Raw genomic sequence first — 17,812 nt, forward strand, 5'->3', positions numbered from 1 at the left:
TCTGAACTCTTCAGTGCCGTCAAATACAGAACTCTGAAATCTAGATCTATGATTTTTCGGTAACCACTGACGATGCCCCATGTAAGAAAACTTCTTCCCATTGTACAACCATTGTGAACATGTTTGTGCAGCACAACAAGGACACGCATAACGACCCTTGGTACTCCAACCGGATAAATTGGCATAAGCGGGAAAGTCATTAATGGTCCACATCAAAGCCGCACGTAAATTAAAGTTCTCCTTTCTTAGCACATCGTATGTCTCGACACCAGCCCATAATTGTTTTAACTCTTCAATAAGTGGCTGTAAATAAATGTCGATATCATTTCCGGGCCCTTTCTCACCAGGGATAATCATAGATAAGATAAGGGAAGATTGCTTCATGCAAATCCACGGAGGCAGATTGTAAGGAACAAGCACTACTGGCCAAGTACTGTACGCAGTGCTCATGATCTTGAAAGGATTAAATCCATCAGATGCTAGCCCAAGCCTCACACTCCTAGGATCGTTTGCAAAGCCTGGAAATTTATTGTCAAATGATTTCCAAGCTAAAGAATCTGTCGGATGCCTTAATAATCCATCATCGGTTCGTCCATCATGGTGCCACGTCATAGACTCCGCTGTCTTCGACGACATGAAAAGCCTTTGAAGCCTCGGTATCAGCGAAAAATACCGTAAAATCTTGACTGGCTTCTTTCTTGACTGTGCATCATTTTCATCGTCATTCCCACCTTCTGCGTTTTTACTTATCCAACGGGAGTGGCCGTATACATGACAGCACTGTTGATTTCTCCGATCGCCCCAATACAACATGCAGTCATTTGGGCAACTATGGATCTTGTTGTACCCAAGGCCTAAATCTTTTATCATTTTCTTCATATATTTGCATGACTGAGGGATTTTTGCAAAAGGAAACATTTCTCTCAAGAACTCTAACAGCATTGTTAAAGAGTTTCCGGTCCACCCTCCCAAACATTTTAATTGAAAAAGACGAACACAGAAAGACATTTTTGAAAATTTTGATCCCTCATACAGTTCTTCATTCATGTCATTAAGTAGCGCGTAGAACTTCGCCGCATCTTCATTCAACTCTTCATGAGGTACACTACTTCCCGGTTCGGTAAAAGCATTTCTCCCAATATTACAATCATCAGAAGCCACAAAGTCTGCTGGGAATGACTGGACACCATGATTGTGCATATTAAATGCATCCTGCAACATACCTTCCATGTCATCCCCTCTATCAGACTGATGGTAAGCAGTATCAGGATAAGTTACATCCATCCTTGAAGAGGAAGTACTAGGCGGGCATTCTCCATGAAATAACCATTGTTTATAACCTCGAACAAACCCATCAACAATTAGATGCTCATATACAACCTCACGATAATGCCAGTTTATGTTGACACACTTCTTACAGGGGCAAAGAATCATGTTCTCTTGGCTTGCATATTGAAATGCAAAATTTAGAAATGTCTGTACTCCATTTCGATAGCCGTTGCTTACCCTTGACAAATTCATCCAAGACCAGTCCATTTCTTAATTATTGAAGTCTGACGTTGACAATTATTTGCACGGGTAAGTTAAAACGCCAGATATAACTATAAATGAGTTATGTAAGTTATGATATGATATATTTTTATGTATTATGTAAGTTATGTAAGTTGTGTATTATGTGAGTTATGTAAGTTATGGAAGGTATTTAATTTATGTAAGTTATGTAAGTTATGTAGGCTATGTATTATCTAAATAATGTAAGTTAGGAAGGTTATGTATTATGTAAGTTATGTCCGTTGTGTATTATGTGAGTTATGTAAGTTATGGAAGTTATTTAATTTATGTAAGTTATGTAAGTTATGTAGGCTATGTATTATCTAAATAATGTAAGTTAGGAAGGTTATGTATTATGTAAGTTATGTAAGTTGTGTATTATGTGAGTTATGTAAGTTATGGAAGTTATTTAATTTATGTAAGTTATGTAAGTTATGTAGGCTATGTATTATCTAAATAATGTAAGTTAGGAAGGTTATGTATTATCTAAAAGTAATCTTAATATTATATAAGTTATGTAATTCGAAATTTTATCTTAGTATTGTATAAGTTCAGTAATTCGATATTTTATCTTAACATTATATGAGTTATGTAATATTATATAAGTTATCTTAATATTATATAAGTTAAGAAATTTTAACTTTAATTTATGTATGTTATGTGAATTTTAACTTCAAAACAAATAAAAAATAACTTTGAATTAACTAATTATGTATGTTTTGTTAGTGAAATGCTGAATTTTTGTAAGTTATCTAAAATTAAACTTAAAAATAAATTAAAAGTTTGAATTTTTTTTCCATGATTCAAATTAAATAAAAGAAAATTTTTCGTGATTAAAATAGCAACTAAAGGAAAAACAAAAATTTTGGAGACATATTTGCAAACTATCACTACACCAAAACAGGTTTTTAGCGGCGTTTTTTTAGGCCTTTAGCGGCACTTCTTAGCGTCGTTAAAAGTCTTTGCGGCGCTTTGAGAAGCGCCACGAAAAACGCCGCTAATGACAGCGTCGATAACTTTAGCGGCGCTTTTCCACAAACGCCACTATAGATCAAGACCTATAGCGGCGCTTTTCCTACAAACGACGCTATAGATCAAGACCTTTAGCGGCGCTTTTCCATAAACACCATTATAGATCAAGACCTATAGCGGCGCTTTTCCAAAAAACGTCGCTAAAGACCATGATCTTTAGCGGCACTTTTCTAACAAGCACCACTATAGATCAAGACCTTTAGCGACGCTTTCTCACAAACGTAGCTATAGACCAAGACCTTTAGCGGCGCTTTTCTTACAAACGCCGCTATAAATAAGACCTTTAGCGACACTTTAATTACAAACACCGCTAAAAATACCATTCTTTGGCTTATGGAAAAACGCCACTAAAGTTTTTAAAAAACATTTTAAAATATTAAATATTAAAATCAAACATTATTAATATCAAAAATTAATTAGTATTAAATATATACTTTTAGTCAAAAAGATAGTATTTAATCATCTAATAAATTAATTTTTTTAGTTAAAATATTGAAAAATCATGTTAATATTTAAATAGCAAAATTACAAGTTCAAATAGTTCAACTAATTGATTGCAAAAAAAAAATGCACAAGTTCAAAATGTACAGTAATAAACTTGAAAATTTATATACTAAAACGGCGATTTGACCTCCCTGGAGTTGATCCTAGCCCATATGGATCATCTTCATCTTCTTCTTCACTTTCAACTCTATGACCATCTTCTTCTCTGTTGCCTATGTGATTCAATGCTCTTCTTTCATCATCTTCATCGTCATTATAAGGCACAAGTGACTCTTCAGGAGGTGAAGATGGTGAATCCACAACCCTCTGCCATTTTAAGTCTCGTTCCCCGTCTACACTATCACCAAGTTCCCTTTTTGCTTTCATCTTCTTTCCCCCACCTCCACTCTCACAATTTTTGCTGTTATACCACAGTAGCATTCATCAATTAAACAAAATTCCCATGAGATCTTCTACTACAACCGTTCACCTAAAATAAATGATAAAAAAAAACTATACTTTTGGACGCTTAGAAAAAAAAAAGCAAGAAAATTCATAGCCAACTATCTAGGGTTTTTATTGTGACCACCTTCTGTGCAATTCAGTGCAATTGTTGACAAGCCCATTGAGTTCTTAGTACCCTTAGCAAGAGATTCCAAAGAAGCACCAACCTGCAAAAGGATACAAAGAAATAGACTGAAACAGGGTTCAATAAAGTAGAAACACAATTCATAGGACGAATAGAAACACTTTGGAAGATAAAGTTGATTAATTATTTTTTTAATTTTTTTATTATAAAGATTAATATTTTCATTTGGATATATGAATGTCTGTGAATATATTCAGAATATATGCTTAGGGGCAAACAATGGCCTTACACCTTTCGTTAAATGGAATAAGATCAATTTTAATCTCTCAATTATTATATATTCAATTTAACTTTTTTTAACAAAATTTTTACTTTTAACCCCCCAAAATTTTAAATTTACTTCAAGCAGTGCATAAAAAAAATATCATAATTTTTTTTTCAAAAAACAAAGGATGAAAATGAACTAAAATATAATGAAAAAACCTCAAATTTTTTTAAAAAATTCTCAAAAATAATTAAAATCCGATGATTGAACCGATTGAACTAGTTGTTACCTTATTTATAACTAAGTAAAAAAAACATGAACAAAATTTCGGATTACACCAACTAAATTTCTTTCATCAATGCTTAATAAACCTCATATACTCAGACATGTGTTATAGTATGTTTACTATATACATAAAGAATGAGTAAAAACTATATGATCAAAAGCAAATATTTTTTTGATAAAGAAATTCAAATTTGAACCCGCAATTGCAGCAGTAAACTATGCATGTTATCCAGTTTCTGTTTAAGTTCTTTAATGGTAGTAAGGTTCACCTGGGAAGACTCTGAATTAGATGATTCAGTGATGAGAGCGGCACACTTGGCTTGTGAATCTGAAACTGCCTCCGCAAGCAAAGCCAATGTTGTGATACTTTGAAGCTTGCTGCCTTGACTGAGCTTATCAGATGAGAAAATCTTTTCGAAACCCTCGATTCCTACAAGTTGGTAGAACGAACTTCCAACTCAGGTCCAGTAAGATGTTAAGCTTTTTAACTGAATCAACTTAGTCGAAACATACTTACCGAGGTTGCTAAATTTATTCATGGCTTCTTTGCCAAGTGACTTTTCAAGCTTGAGCAACCGCAAGATTCCAGGAGTTAACCTACCAAGAAGTGAATGAAACTTTTATTTAAGAGTGTGATTGGAGATTACTACCTATGAAATCAAGTTCTTTTAAAAGTAAGATTGAATTTACCGGTTGTTTGACGGAGAGTTTAAAGTTTAGGGGAAAATGAAAAGTCAACGCAACATGATCCGCTGCTTTCTTCACATACGCAGGTTTTAAAAAAAAAAAAAAGCAGTTGATTTTGAGGGAAGTAGTTTGCCTGCACCATTTTATGTGTACAAACGGTAAATTACATTGCATTGATTTCCAGGCAGAAAAGTCCATTTTATGTCTCACCCTGAAAGAAGGAAAAAAAGAAAACATATTTATATTTTGAAACTGAAATATGTTTGCTTCTACTAAAATATGGATTGGAAGTGAAAAGGCAAACTCAGCCATGGCACCAACCATATTCGACAACTGATCTCTTATAATGTACACAGACTTCAGCATTGTATCCAGTGTTTCTTTGGCTAATTGGAATGACAAATCCGACTCTTGTGGACACTGCATATCATTTTGGAGCTGCAGAAAGTGCAAGTAAAAAAAACATCATATCACTACTTTGGGAAAATAAAGAAAATCATGCAATCAAAGAAAAGTACATATTATGTTAACATTTTAAATATTTTTCTCAATTACCCAATTCCATACATGTGAAAATCTCCAATCTGTAACATAAAGGCATCCATGGCAAATTCCAAGCCATTGTCTTTAAGCGTGGCAAAGAAACCTGATTTTAATTAATTTAAGAAGTAAAATTGTTACCTATACCATCCATGATCCAACTAAATTTGGGATAAATATTCCTAAGATAGAGCAAAATAAAATTCCTGACCTTATCCATGTGTACATCTGCACGCCATTCTCTTTGAAACTTTTGCAGCAAAAGTGTCAACAGTCTTACTAATTCAGGAAGAACCTCACTAGGAAACAGCTTTTGAATATCATCTTTGCTGATGTTCTCACAAACACATTTACGCATTAACATGCGGAGACATACTAGAAGCTGAAGAGTAGAAGCATACGTAGTTTATCTCACTAAGTAACAGCCAGATAAGATAAAAGATCCATGCCTTTTGAGCACACAACGCATAAATGCTAATTTGAAGAGAGATTATATAAAATATTTTTCTCAATACGAGGACATAAGTATATGAAACCAATATGGGAATCAAAAACAAATTCAACAAATTTTAGGTGAATTTAAAATACAGTTTAAAATTATAAACACTACTACTTTTTTTTTTAGAACAACAGTAATTAAAATAGTAATTTAGATTAGATCTTGAATTTGTAAAATCTATCCAACACTACTACTTTTTTTTTTTTAGAATTTTTATACAGTTTCAATAAAATTAATTATTATATAAACAACAATAATCAAAATATTTGTAGACTCAAATGATAAATTAATATTTATTTATAAAAAAAAACAAAACACGAGCTAAATAGCATAATTCAAATTATTTTGATTTAAAATCTTAATTATTTCTCAAAATATTAAAATTGAAATTTTAATATATATTTTAAGGCAAAAAATAAAAACCACATTCACAATACTGAATAACTAATATACACATTTCTAATTTTCTCTCAAGCTTCTTGCTGGTGTGCGGGCTATGGAGAGTTGATAAATCCGTTGGTTTTCTTGTTTGTTTCTCAATCCAACTTCATCAAGCTTCGTTTTCCTGCAAATTCATACGCTTTCGATCTCCATTATCTCTAAATCCAAGCAAAGATTTTTATTTTTTTATTTTTTTGAATTTCTTCCATTCTTGTTTTTTCTTCGATTTTTTAAAGGCTTTTATTTTATTGGTTGGCAGTTGATTTTCTGCGTTTCTGTTTTGTCTTTTAATAAATAGAAATCCTCAGCTTTTAGATCCTCTTCTGGGTTTTACTTTGTTTTTCATTTAGATTTGTTTCAATAATTTCCTTTTTAACTCTCATTTTAAAGCCTTGGATTTTTGTTTCTTCATGCAACAAGTTTATCATTTTCTTTTTAATGTTGCCAAAATCTAGGGAAAGCAAAATCCAGAAACAACCAGAGGAAGTAATTTCCATGTTAGATCCAGCTCCAGCATACAACAATCAAAACTAAACTCGAAAAGGAAACAATTATATAAAAAACTTAGCCTTTTAGTATAAAGCTAAAATAAGTAAATAACTAACATACCCAAAAGGTTCTTTGTTTTTATTTAGCTAAATTGCCAGATTTGCATCAAACTCAACAAGCCATTTTTCACTATCAATCCTATTCAACAAAATCAAGGGGGGTTGAACCCTAAAAGGGAAGAAAGGTGGGTTTACCAACAAGAAGAACAAGGCGTTTAGCAGGAGGAGAGAAGCGATGGGAGACAAGATCCATGCCATGAACAATGGGGGTCTTGAAGTAGATGTCGAAAATGCTTAACATGTAAACGGCATGGAGGATGACACCAAGTATAACCACCCATGTTTCTCTTCTTTTAACCCATTGTCGTCTCCTGGGTATGCTTGATTTGCCTAGCTTCGAATCTCGGTTACCCAAGATCCCACCTATATCCACCTTTTTCGTTACTTTGGTTTCTCTGTTGTAACCCAAAATTACTTGGTCTCACCTCTCTATAAACTCTTGCAAGAAAACCTCAAAGTGAAGAAGAAATTGGGAGAGACAGCAGTTTAGGGTTTGGATTTGGTTGAAAAATGACAGCTTTTTAACTATAAGAGAAGAAGAATCTGTACCCTTTGAGCAGATGCAGAGGGCTGCCAATTTGGGGAATTTGGGGGGGAAAATAAAGGGAATCAGGGTAGGGGAGAAATGGTTTGGGAAAAATAAAATGGGGAAAAAGAAAGATTTCTGGGGATGGGGGGAATCGATTTTGGGAAAAAGAAGGGGAAAAAAAGAATATATCATTTGAAATTTTGGGATCCAAAAAAAATATATAAACACAAAACGACGTCGTTTTGTAAAATATTAGTGGTGTTTGGAAGAAAAACGTTACTATTGCTCTTCTTTTGCAGCGCTTTTCTATAAACGCCGCTAACGGTCTAGTTTTTATAATTTTTATATTAAATTATTATATCTTTCATATAAATTTTAAATAAATAATTTTTTGGCAATGTTAAGTAATATTTAAAAGAATTAGATAAAAATTATAATTTTTAGTTTTTGTATTTTATTTTTATTTGTTATAATTTGGTCCTATCCAAAATAGATAGTTACTTATCCATATTAATTTGTTACTTTTTTTAAATTTATTTATCAATGTTTTTTTTATAATCTAATATTTAAATATATCAAATGGTTTAGATTAAATATTTTTAAATATAAAAGCATTAATTGATTGTATAAAATTTCATCATTTAATAAATCTCAAGTAAACTTTAAATCCTAAATCATTTAATATATATAAAGTTTATCTATTATCTTTTAAATAATTTAAACTATAATCATAATGTTAATATAATAAAATTAATATTATCTCTTTTACAATTATATAAGAAATTATTTAAAATATAAATTAAAAAACATTAATTGATCTAAACCCTAAACCCCTAATTCATATCCTTTAAACCCTAAATCATAACCCCTTAAACCTTAAACCCCAACCCTTAAACCCATAAAACCTAAATCTCTAACTATTAACCCCTAACATATAACACATAAACCCCTAAACCTTAAATCCCAGCCCTTAAACCATAATCCCTAAATCCATATTGATCCCTAAATTAACCTTAAAATAGTAACTCCTAAACAAGCCTTAAATCTTAAATTAATCATATACCTTAAACAAAAAACCCTAAACTATAGTGATAATTAATTTAATATTTTAAAATTAATACTATCTCTTTTACGATTATATAAGAAATTTTTTAATATATACATTAAAACACAATCAGTAATTATGTACCCAAAAAACTTTAAAAATATTTTAAATAATAGTATTTTATTTTTCCATGTATTTTATTTCAAATTAATATCTACATGTCACTATTTTTTTTAAAGATTTTAAATATTCAATTACAAATAAATTAAAATTTATTTAATTAATATAAATATACCAATTAAGATAAAATACATTTTGCGGCGCTTTTCGAAAAATGCCGCAAAAGATCAAAGCATTTGCGGCGCTTTATAAAAAACGCCGCTATAGACTAGACCAGCGCATTAGCGGCGCTTCACCAAAAACGCCGCTATAGACCAGAGCATTAGCGGCGCTTCATAAAAAATGCCGCTATAGACCAGAGCATTAGCGGCGCTTCACCAAAAACGCTGCTAAAGGCCAGAGCATTAGCGGCGCTTCACCAAAAACGCCGCTATAGACCAGAGCATTAGCGGCGCTTCCACAAAAACGCCGCTAAAGGCCAGAGCATTAGCGGCGCTTTCCTAAAAACGCTGCTAAAGGCTCAAGCATTAGCGGCTCTTTTTGAGAAACGCCACTAAAGCCCCGAAAACTCAAAGAACGACGTCGTTGGGACTTGATTTTTTTGCGGCACTTTTCGAAAAATGCCGCTAATTCTCATTTTTAGTGGCGAATTCAAAAAACGCCGCTAATACTTAATCTTTAGCGGCGTTTTTTTAAAAGCGCCGGTAATGCTTGATTTTTAGTGGCATTTTTTATACAAACGCCACTAAAGACGCCGCTAAAAGCCTATTTTTGTGTAGTGTATACAAGCTTTTAACCAAATGTTTATATTATTTAGACATAAATAACCTTCATTTTCAAAATAATTTACTTGCGATATGGAATAATATGTATACAACAATTAAGCATATTTGATATCAATGAAACTTAAATGTGAAAAGAAAGTGGATTAATTTGTTATTTAATGTAACGTATAGTTAAGAAATTTCGAATAATTTTAAAATAAAAAATTTTAATCCAATTCCCACTACAATTTATTAAATTGCTTCTATTTTGCTCAACATATATAGCAATTGTAAAATAAGTAAAATGAAACATAAGCTAAAGGAAAACATCCAAAACCAATTACATATATACAAAACCAGAGCCCCAAAAGAAACATTTTTCAAAAATCATCATGATAAAACTATTACTAATTTAAGTTATGAACTAAAACATACCTTAATATTTCACTCAACTTTGTCTACTTCACTCTCACCAGCAAAGAGAGACTGCAGTCAGAAAATTTTATTTTGTTAAGTGATTTGGTCAATGGTCAGATATGTATTAAGTTGCACCAAATATTAATTCTGCCTACAATAGATGAACCATGATCAGTTAGCAGCAAATATTTTTTCAGTTTAGCTATCAAATATGTAAAAGTTTAGCGATATCACAACCAAATATTACTTGGAAACATTAAATGGCAGCTTAAAACTTTACCGATTTTAAAAAAATTCAAATACTTAGAAAATATTGGGTTTCATCCACTGCACTATTTCACGTTTGCCAATTAAACTATCATATTATATAAGCTACATGATGAATTGCTACTTTAACAGTATCCTCCTGTGTATATATCATATAATCTATAGCATTCTTACATTTTCATATTTTACCATTCATATTGCTAGAGATATTGCTTTATAACTAAAATTAATTATTGCAAACATTCTTACATTTCCATATTTTACCATATACAAATTTAAATAAATTATTACAAAAACATATCTAAATTTGTATTATAATATTTAGGTAGATGATAAATTGAAGTTGAGCAGAATGGTTATTGGATTAGATATTGATATTTATTAATAAAATTTAATATTTAAATAAACTTGTTATTAAATTAATTAGTTCCAAAATTAATATTATATATTAAAAAATGGAATTTAATTGTTTAGATTATTATTGTTATTATTTGAAATACATTATATAGTACTATAAAAGAATGTTTAAAAACTATTTTGCAAAGTTAAATTAAAAATATAAAAAATATATTAAAAAATTATTTTACATTTTAACATGCCAGATGTTAACGACTATACCTATTTGCAATCACCATTTTCATGTCTATTGTATAAACAATGGATTGGCTTCAACTCAACCGAACAAGTATTAAAACAAAAATTGAAGAATACCCATTAGGTACCTTTGGATGAAAATTTAAGAAAAACAAAATATAGATAGAAATTAATGACAGTCACCGGACCAAATAAGTTTTCAAAACAGTAGCACATCCGGGATTTATTTAACAGTTTCCCTTAACAAGTTCAGAAATAAATATTGCTTTCAGGTAGATGATAAATTGTGGAATTATATTTCCATCAAATGGTTCCAAATCCAAAGGAGCAAAGCAGTGTTTAGCATAAAAGAAACACATGGTATGTTACCCACTATCAAACTAATCAAAAGCATCGACTAATTTACTCTCTTTTTCCCAAATTTTGAGCATGAACGAGTCGAATAAAAGTACCCCATATCAGAACCAAGGACACAAAGCTTGAATTAAAATGATGAAATTAATACCGAGAGCTTTATACCTTGGAAAGGGTATCGGCCAAAACTGAAGATGGAGTCCGAAAAGTGTAATTTTAACATCTTCTCCTCGGTTTCAGCCTTGGAGCTTCTGGGAAAGTTCGAAGCTTCAAACCGTCGGTAGCTGAAAGAAAGGAGCTGCTTTAGCCTTCACTGGAAGCAAGACGAGAGGAAAGGGAAAAATAAATAAAAAAACAGTTACTTGCTTAAAAGGACGAACTTACCGATGGTTGCGGACGGAGAATGTGATGCAGCACAGGAGACGGCAGAGTAGCAGGTGGTCGGGTTTGGGGAGCTGTTAGGGATTAGGGGAAATTTTAGGGATTTTGGGGGAGAATGAATTTTGGGGATAACTGATAGAGGTTTTGGGGGATAACTGATGGAGAAAAATATCGGGTTCCAATTTTGGTCAGAATGATGGAAAAAAATGACGCCGTTTTCATCTAAAAAATTAACCATTTCCGGAGTTTATAAATAAGCGCCACTAACTATAAGTCGAAACGCAGTCGTTTCATCAACAAATAGCGCACACCTGTGGCGTTTTTGAATAAACGCCACTAATAATACAGCAAAACGGCCTCGTATCGATCAATGTTAAAACATTTTGGCAGCGTTTTAACTAAAGCGCCACTAACTATAAATCAAAACGCAGTCGCTTCATCAACACTTACCTCAAACCCGTGGCTTTTTCGAAAAATCGCCACTAATAACATTTAAAAAAACGGCAGCGTTTCTATAAATGTTTGAACAATTTTGCAGCATTTTAAGTAAAGCGCCACTAAATATAAGATCAAACGAAGTCGTTTCCCTAACAGTTAACTCAATCTTGTGGCGTTTTCAAATAAACGACACTAATACCATAGACAAAACGACAACATTTCGATAAACATAACTACAATTTTGCGGCATTTCATGTAAAGTGCCACTAATAGCAACGTAAAACGGCGCAGTTTTATTAACTCCCAATAAAACTTTGCGACGTTTTCAAAAAGCGCCACTACTGGAGAAAAACAGAACGACGCCGTTCCCCTTCCCAGTTACAGGATAACTTCCCACTTACAGGATACAAATTTTGCAAAAAATATAGTCCACCAAAAGTATAGTCCTTTTGCGGCGTTTTGCAAAAAATGCCACTAAAATTTTGCATTAAAACGTAACGTTTTGCAGTATCAGGCACAAATTTTGCGGCGCGTTTTAAAAAACGCCACTAATTTCTAACCTTTTGCGGCGTGCGGTTGAAAACGCCACTGAGAACACAGATCAAAACGCAACGTTTTTCCATTTCTGAAACAAATTTGTGGCGTTTTTCTATAAACGCCAACAGGAAAACGGAGTAAAACGTCATCGTTTTTCATACTAATCCACATTTGTGGCATTTTTTACTAAAACGCCACTAATGCATAAACACTAAAATAAATTTAATTTCTGTCCTTTTTTATTAACCTTAAACCCTTAGATCCATAAAAAGTAAGACACTAACTATAAAAACTAAACCCTAAACCGTAAACCCGAAATCCAAATAATAAACATTAACCACTAACCTAAAACACTAAACATTAAACCCTAAACTCTAATATGATATACCCTATAACACCCTAAACTTAATTTAAACCATAAATATATATTATAAGTTACAATTAAAAGTAATTAAAAAGAATCGTATATTGCTTGTTTAAACCCTAAAAAATAACTTTTGTTTATATTTTTTTATCAAAATCCCTAACCCTTAAACCCTAATACCAGCCTAACCCTTAAAACCATAATTAAACACTAAGAGAGCGTTTGGTTCAGTGTATTACCCAATCCATTACACCCCGATTACGCTTGTAATACATTACGCCCCTATTCCGGCGTTTGGTTCGCTGTAATAGGTATTACGCGCGTATTACATTACGCCCCTAATCCCCAAATTGCTGTGTTTTCTAATCCCTTCCCAATTCGCTGTAATAGCTATTGCGTCCGGCTTCCCTCCCCATCTCTCTGTTTTACCCTCCCTCCCTACCCGACCCTCTCCTCTGCTGTCCTCGAAATTTCTCCTCCCATTTCCCACTGCTTCCGTTGATTATCTGTCCTCATCATTTCTTCTCGTCTCGGTGACTAATTTCTCTTCCCCATTTCCTCCCAACCCTATCTGCGCCGCACACCAAAACTCCCATTTAGTTCTTGAATTCATTGAATCGACTAGAAATGGAGATTTCTATGTGAAAGGAGCTTTGAGTGGGTGATATTAGATGGAAAATTTAGATATGTTTGGTGGTATGCAAACTTTATTGGCTATTTGGTTCCTTTAACAGTGTGATTTAATTTGGAAAGGAGCTGAACGATCTTCTTCTGGGAGATGATGTTGCTAGATATTAAACATGGAAATCAGTTTATGGGTTTGCATTGCTTTTATGTTAGCTTAGATGAAATCAGACGGATTAGATCTTGCTGTTAGTCTTGTTCATCTTGATACTTTATAGTTAATTACCATTACATTGCCACTATGTTACAACGATTATGCTTAAATTTTTCTATGTTTTTTTCAAGGACTGTATGCCAATACCATATCTGAATATGTGTTGAGTACATTTACTTTTGTAAAAAAGTAAAGAATCTGGATAACCAAGAATTGCTAGTTTAACCTGGTAAATTGGTCTTCATTGGCTAGCAATTAAGGTTTCATCATTTTCATTTAGCCTTAAGTGAATATTTTACCGTCTGGTGCAAGAAGCTATCACCATGCCAAAGGGAAAAATGATGGATTTGTTTGTTCATACCTCTAGGAATTATGATTGATGTCTTGGAATGACCTTTTTGTGCATGTTTCTTATCCGTTGAAGAAACTTCAGTTTAGCTACTCCTTAAATAAACTAATGGTGTATAGGTTTCTAATAGATTTTCTGTGATATTCTGCAGCTATGACTATTCTGGATACGGACAATCTTCTGGAAAGGTATATAAAATAAACATATTGTTTTGAAAGGAAAGGAAAATTAAAGTTATCTCTCTGTAAAAGATATGGTTATTATCTCTAAGGTGATAGGATTATATAAAGCTCTTTCTTACTTTTATCTTTTTACAGCCAAGTGAGCAGAGCACATATGCAGATATTGAAGCTGCATATAAATGTCTTGAAGAGAGCTATGGTACAAAACAGGAAGATATCATCCTCTATGGTTAATCTGTTGGTAGTGGCCCCACTTTGGATCTAGCAGCTCGACTGCCTCGGTTAAGAGCTGTTGTTTTGCACAGTCCCATACTTTCTGGTTTAAGAGTAATGTATCCTGTAAAGCGTACATATTGGTTTGACATTTATAAGGTAACAGAAAGCTGTATAAGTTTGCTTCTCCAGATTATTCTGCTAATAAGGATTTATTTATGTGAATATTGCAAAAATAATGTGTTCTTTTTTGGGCTGTTTGTTTGCAGAATATTGATAAAATTCCACTTGTCAATTGTCCGGTTCTTATCATTCATGTAAGTATCTGTAATCCTAACAGTCTATAAGACTTCATATATTATAAATTTCATAAGCCTACCACATGCAAACATATCTCTTTATGTTTGAGCCATTATGTTACTTATATTGTTCTTATCTTTTTTACATTGAATTCTTCATAATTATAATGGAACTTAAAGAATTCTCATTTTTCTTTTATTTCTTCAAAGTCCAAAATTACTTTTGAACTTTTTTAGGTTGAAACTTGAAAGGATACCCCCATTATTGAAAGATGACATACTAAAGCAACACTCAACATTTTCTTCATATGATATCTTGAATTTTAATTTTTTCCCCTACATTTTCCTTTGATATGTTTGTTGTAATAACTTATCTGTTCTTACCCAAAGTTCCCTGGATCCACTTTCATTGGATGATGAATTGATGATTAGAGCTTTTGGCCTGCAGTCTGAATGAAAATATTGGCGCGGGGGGGGGGGGGTGCGGGGGGCTATCAATGAATTTTGTAGACCTTTCTACAGTTTTGATTCACATAAAGTCATATCTGATCATTGATTTTGTCATGTTTAGTGCTACGGTGTTTCTCTTGAAGGTCCAATTCTTTCAGTCAAGTCTGACAAAATATAGATCTGCATTGAACTTTGGCCCATGCAGTGTCTCAAGTACAAACAAAAGATAGCTGTCTTGGCAATGGGTAAATAATTGCAAGTTTTAGAGGATTGGCATTCCGGACAAAGTAAATTAATTGGAGTCCATAGAATTAAGAGTTCTTGCAACTTAAACACCCTTTCATCTTCTCTACTGAGGTGTAAATTAAGAAGTAAGAGGATCATGATTGAACCATTGTTTTCTTTATGATTGACCATCATTTTGTTATTAGTTTATTCTTTAGATAGTCAACAAATAACTATAGGAAACGATGAAGATTCCACACCCTTGTTTTGCTACCTAGAAAGAATTAAAAATATCAATCTCTGTTAATTTACTTTTATGAGGACAAATAAATTGGCTACTGTTAGGACAGATTATCCATATCTAGGGAGGATTGTTGAGCAGTATCTTGAAGTGAAAAGAATGGTCTGTATGGACCCCATTGATGGCTAACCCAGATTACTATGCCTGAATTTTGGTTTGGAAACCTTGCCTTAAGTTGACATTGTTGAAAATTTTCTGCATCTCTGCCATATATGGATAATTCCATTAGACAGTGCGCTGAAATTTAGTTTTCTTGGCTCCTTTTGCTTAGTCAAGTAAATCTTCTGTAGGTTGTATTTAAGGTTAGTTATCCTCATCCTTATATTCAATTTAATGCATGATTCCGGATTATGATCAAAATTTTCAATTTGTTGGCTTCCTTATACTTTCATAGTGCATAAAAATATTTGATCTATTTTACTCAAACTCCAGAGTAAATCCAATACGAGTACGTGTGCTATATTGCTTTTCCATATATAGAGAGAGAGACATATTCTCATACCTGTGTCAGTATAGTTTATAAGATTTGACTGTCAATGTTTCCTTTGTATTTGTCTTCATTTATTGAACTAGTAAATGACTACCACATAGAATATTGTTTGCAAATTACCTCATAGAAGGTGAAAATGATTTCATAGGCCACCAGTTATGGCTTTTGAGACCAGTCTGTTTATATCAATGTGCAGGGAACTTCGGATGAAGTTGTTGATTGCTCCCATGGAAAGCAACTCTGGGAACTATGCAAAGAGAAGTATGAACCTCTATGGCTTAAAGGAGGGAACCACTGTGATTTAGAGCAGTACCCTGAGTATATAAGACATCTCAAGAAGTTCATATCAACTGTTGAGAAATCTCCTTCTCAAAGGTACAGTTCTAGGAGAAGCACAGACCAATTTGAGCAGTCTCGGAAAAGTACTGATGCATTTGAGGTTTAAAGTAAGAGTACTGATCGAAGGGAGAAACCAAGGAAGAGCACTGACAGGCCTGAGAAGTTGAAAAACCAGTCTAATAATTTGGATAAGCTAGAAAAGCTAAGAATCTCTTTCGATCAATTGGAAAAGTCTCGAAGGAGTGTGGATTGCCATGAGAAGTCCCGGAAAAACGTTGACCATCAGTTGGAAAGAGCTCGCAAAAGTGTTGATCTGTTGGATAGAATACGAACAGGGTGATGATACTACTTTCGTGTAAAGAAAAAAAAACTCCATGCAAGTGTTTGACATTTCATGTTGTGATGAACTAAATCTGGTTTTGTTCTTTATTAATTCTTATGGCGTCTGAGGCTTTGTATTTGGTTTTCCCAATATCTTTTGATTATACTATGGCATGAAATATGAGTTTGGTGTTTTGCTTGACCTGTGTTTCGGCCGTTGAGATCTCTCTTGCAAACATAAGCTAGTTTTCCTTGGGCTAAAAAAATTGGGAATCAAACTGGTAAAAGCTTTGGTTTTTCGATTCAACAGTAAGCTGATTATTATGCAGGCTACATGGCATTAATCATCTTAAGAGAACAAGCAGCAGTAAAAACCAGATTTGCAACCCTTCGCAAGTGTCAAAAAGTCTTTAATTTTTAAGAATTTTATTAAATTATATATTTAATTAAAATATATTTAATAATAATTATGTTTAAATATGATTAAATTATTTATTATTGATAATAATAATCTTATTAAAATTTAAATAACAATAACAATAATCATTTACCAAAACAAATTTCTGCTAAGGGTATTCTAGTCATTTTAGTTTTTCATTATGCTATTACACCTCTATTACACTCAACCAAACACAGGATTACTATTACGCCTCTATTCCATTACATTCAACCAAACAGTTGATTTGCTATTACACAGCTTTTCCATTACACCTCTATTCCATTACACCTCTAATCCAATACACCTCTAATCCAATACAGCGAACCAAACGTGCTGTAAGACTCTGACTATAAAAACTAAACTCCAAACAATAAACTTTAAAACACTAAATATCCCAAACCCAATATAACAAACCCTAAACCTTAACCTACAATATAGTACTAAACATTAAACCTTAAACTATAAAACCCCTTAAACTATAGCCCTTAAACCTTTTAAACCCTAAACCCTAAAAATTTTTAATCAATATTAAGTACTGCTTCCACAATTCTTTATAAACATATATGACCTTTTACA

At 32.7% G+C, this 17,812-nt stretch overlaps 1 long non-coding RNA gene and 1 pseudogene across 8 annotated transcripts; one reads left to right on the forward strand and one right to left on the reverse strand.

Annotated features, from left to right (window-relative positions):
* Positions 1–3,037: 3,037 nt before the first annotated feature.
* On the reverse strand, positions 3,038–7,697 carry LOC107901449 (uncharacterized). 8 transcript variants are annotated; one of them, XR_005914414.1, is made up of 10 exons: positions 7,116–7,697; positions 6,387–6,496; positions 5,644–5,814; positions 5,460–5,538; positions 5,214–5,330; positions 4,896–5,103; positions 4,723–4,802; positions 4,475–4,635; positions 3,656–3,737; positions 3,038–3,487 (listed from the first exon to the last, which is right to left on the reverse strand). It is a non-coding gene; the product is annotated as an uncharacterized lncRNA (long non-coding RNA). The 8 variants fall into 8 exon arrangements; XR_005914415.1 differs by having other exon boundaries at positions 5,448–5,538; XR_001685252.2 differs by lacking the exon at positions 6,387–6,496.
* A 3,759-nt stretch (positions 7,698–11,456) lies between these two features.
* LOC107901448 (alpha/beta hydrolase domain-containing protein 17A-like) lies at positions 11,457–16,999 on the forward strand (annotated as a pseudogene).
* Positions 17,000–17,812: the final 813 nt, after the last annotated feature.

The sequence above is a fragment of the Gossypium hirsutum genome, chromosome D06 (assembly GCF_007990345.1).
Source record: "Gossypium hirsutum isolate 1008001.06 chromosome D06, Gossypium_hirsutum_v2.1, whole genome shotgun sequence".
Lineage (NCBI taxonomy): Eukaryota > Viridiplantae > Streptophyta > Magnoliopsida > Malvales > Malvaceae > Gossypium > Gossypium hirsutum.